The sequence below is a fragment of the Galeopterus variegatus genome, unplaced genomic scaffold (genome assembly GCF_000696425.1).
Source record: "Galeopterus variegatus unplaced genomic scaffold, G_variegatus-3.0.2 Scaffold421, whole genome shotgun sequence".
Classification (NCBI taxonomy): Eukaryota; Metazoa; Chordata; class Mammalia; order Dermoptera; family Cynocephalidae; genus Galeopterus; species Galeopterus variegatus.
The window spans coordinates 547,456-550,257 of record NW_007726532.1 but is presented as its reverse complement, the minus strand read 5'-3'; the positions used below and the strand labels follow the sequence as shown (position 1 = coordinate 550,257).

At 38.7% G+C, this 2,802-nt stretch overlaps 1 pseudogene across 1 annotated transcript; it reads left to right on the top strand.

Moving 5' to 3' along the window:
- Positions 1–289: 289 nt before the first annotated feature.
- Positions 290–1,049, top strand: LOC103587124 (annotated as a pseudogene). Its single transcript, XR_550203.1, has one exon. The product of XR_550203.1 is annotated as a cell division control protein 42 homolog pseudogene (transcript).
- The last annotated feature ends 1,753 nt before the right edge of the window (positions 1,050–2,802 follow it).

Below are 2,802 nucleotides of genomic sequence, written 5' to 3'. Positions count from 1 at the left end.
ATTCCAAATTGTATCTCAAAAAAGACAAGTTAAAAAAAAAACATTGTATTTCAAAAATGAAAAAAGAAATCAATGCTTAGATATAAGCAGTGAAACTGCAGAACGTGAAGAACAGAGAAGATTTTATAATCGGCCGTAAAGAAAGAATAAATGAAAATGACATCAGTCTCCTCAACAGCAATCAGGGAAGCAAGAAGACACGGAATAATATCTCCACAATGTTGAGGGAAAATAACTGTCATCCTTGAATTTTGTATCCAATGAAACTATCTTTCAAAGCAAGGGTGGCAACGCCCCGGTGGAGAAGCTGAGGTCCACATCAAATTTGAAATATTTAAAGTGGATACTAAACTGTGCCAGCAATGCAGACAATTAAGTGCGTTGTTGTGGGTGATGGTGCTGTGGGTAAAACATGTCTCCTGATATCCTACACAACAAATAAATTTCCATCTGAATATGTGCCGACTGTTTTTGACAACTATGCAGTCACAGTTATGATTGGTGGGGAGTCATATACTCTTGGACTTTTTGATACTGCCGGGCAAGAGGATTATGACAGATTACGACCGCTGAGTTATCCACAAACAGATGTATTTCTAGTCTGTTTTTCAGTGGTTTCTCCGTCCTCATTTGAAAATGTGAAAGAAAAGTGGGTGCCCGAGATAACTCACCACTGTCCAAAGACCCCTTTCTTGCTTGTTGGGACCCAAATCGATCTCAGAGATGACCCCTCCACTATCGAGAAACTTGCCAAGAACAAACAGAAACCAATCACTCCAGAGACTGCTGAAAAGCTGGCCCGTGATCTGAAGGCTGTCAAGTATGTGGAGTGTTCTGCACTCACACAGAAAGGCCTAAAGAATGTATTTGATGAAGCAACATTGGCTGCCCTGGAGCCTCCAGAACCGAAGAAGAGCCGCAGGTGTGTGCTGCTATGAACATCTCTCCAGAGCCCTTTCTGCACAGCTGGTGTCGGCATCATACTAAAAGCAATGTTTAAATCAAACTAAAGATTAAAAATTAAAATTCGTATTTGCAATAATGACAAATGCCCTGCACCTACTCACATGCACTTGTGTGAGACAAGGCCCATAGGTATGCCCCCCCCCTTTCCTCTCCCAGTACTAGTTAATTTTGAGTAATTGTGTATTGTCAGAAAAGTGATCAGTACCTGTTTTTGTTGTTTTTTCAAAAAATTTTTTTTGTTTAAAAGCAAGGCATGCTTGTGATGACTCTGTAACAGACTAATTTGAACTGTTGAAGCTGCTCCCTGGTTCTAATCTGGGACATCTTAGTGGTTTTTTTTTTTTCTTTTTTGTAGGGGGAGTGTGTGTGGGGTTTATTTTTATTTTTATTTTTATTTTTTTTGTCTTTTTTCCGTGTCCGGCAACGGATCGCAACCCGTGCCCTGCCTGGACAAAACTTGGTGAAGTGAGATTATTGTGTTGAGATTCAGGGTTTTTAATGTTTCTTTCTTTGCCAACTCTTGGGGGTTTGAATGTTTTAAATTTGAACTCCAACTTTATTATACTGAAAATCAGACTGCCCATTTTTTCTTTCTACCCCTTTTCAGAAAGGCCTAAAGAATGTATTTGATGAAGCAACATTGGCTGCCCTGGAGCCTCCAGAACCGAAGAAGAGCCGCAGGTGTGTGCTGCTATGAACATCTCTCCAGAGCCCTTTCTGCACAGCTGGTGTCGGCATCATACTAAAAGCAATGTTTAAATCAAACTAAAGATTAAAAATTAAAATTCGTATTTGCAATAATGACAAATGCCCTGCACCTACCCACATGCACTTGTGTGAGACAAGGCCCATAGGTATGGCCCCCCCCTTTCCTCTCCCAGTACTAGTTAATTTTGAGTAATTGTGTATTGTCAGAAAAGTGATCAGTACTAGTTTTTGTTGTTTTTTCAAAAAATTTTTTTTGTTTAAAAGCAAGGCATGCTTGTGATGACTCTGTAACAGACTAATTTGAACTGTTGAAGCTGCTCCCTGGTTCTAATCTGGGACATCTTAGTGTTTTTTTTTTTTTCTTTTTTATAGGGGGAGTGTGTGTGGGGTTTATTTTTTAGTCATGTTTTTTTAAATTCATTAACCAGTGGACAGCCCGTAAGGGGAGGAGGACGGATTGATTCCACATTCCACGTCCTTGATGTAGTTTAGAAAACATGTTCCCCACCTGGTGCTCTTAGGAAGGAGTATAGTAAATGCCTCATTTAATAACATACTCCTTTTTGAAAGTTGCCTTTTCTCTCCACCCTTGAGTAGATCCAGTATTTGATGAAACTCATGAAAGTGGGTGGAACCTGTCTTGCCCCTCCTCTTTTCTAGGATGCACTATATATGTGACTGTGACTTTCAAGGAAATCTGTTTGCCATTTACTGATTTTTTCGGAAGTTAATTTCTAACTTCTTTCACTGATAAATGAAAAAAAGTATTGCACCTTTTGAAATACACCAAATGGATTGAGTTCATAATTAAAAAAATTTTTTCCCTGTCAAAAAAAAAACAAAGCAAGGGTGAAAAAGGCATTCACATATAAACAAGAACTGAGTTTACTACCAAGAGTCCCGAAAAAAAGAAACTTCTAAAGGATGTGAGTAAAGAGGAAAATAATCCGATAGATGGTCTGAGAAAAAATGAAGGATTAAAACAATATTCAGTAGAATAATGTATGTAAATCCAAATAAATACTATTTGTGTATGTGCAAGGAGGAGGTTAAAGTATAATGCCCTCCACATTGAGAAGGTACTTTGAGACTGAAGAAGGAAGTGAGCGGGTCCACTTGGCAATGAGA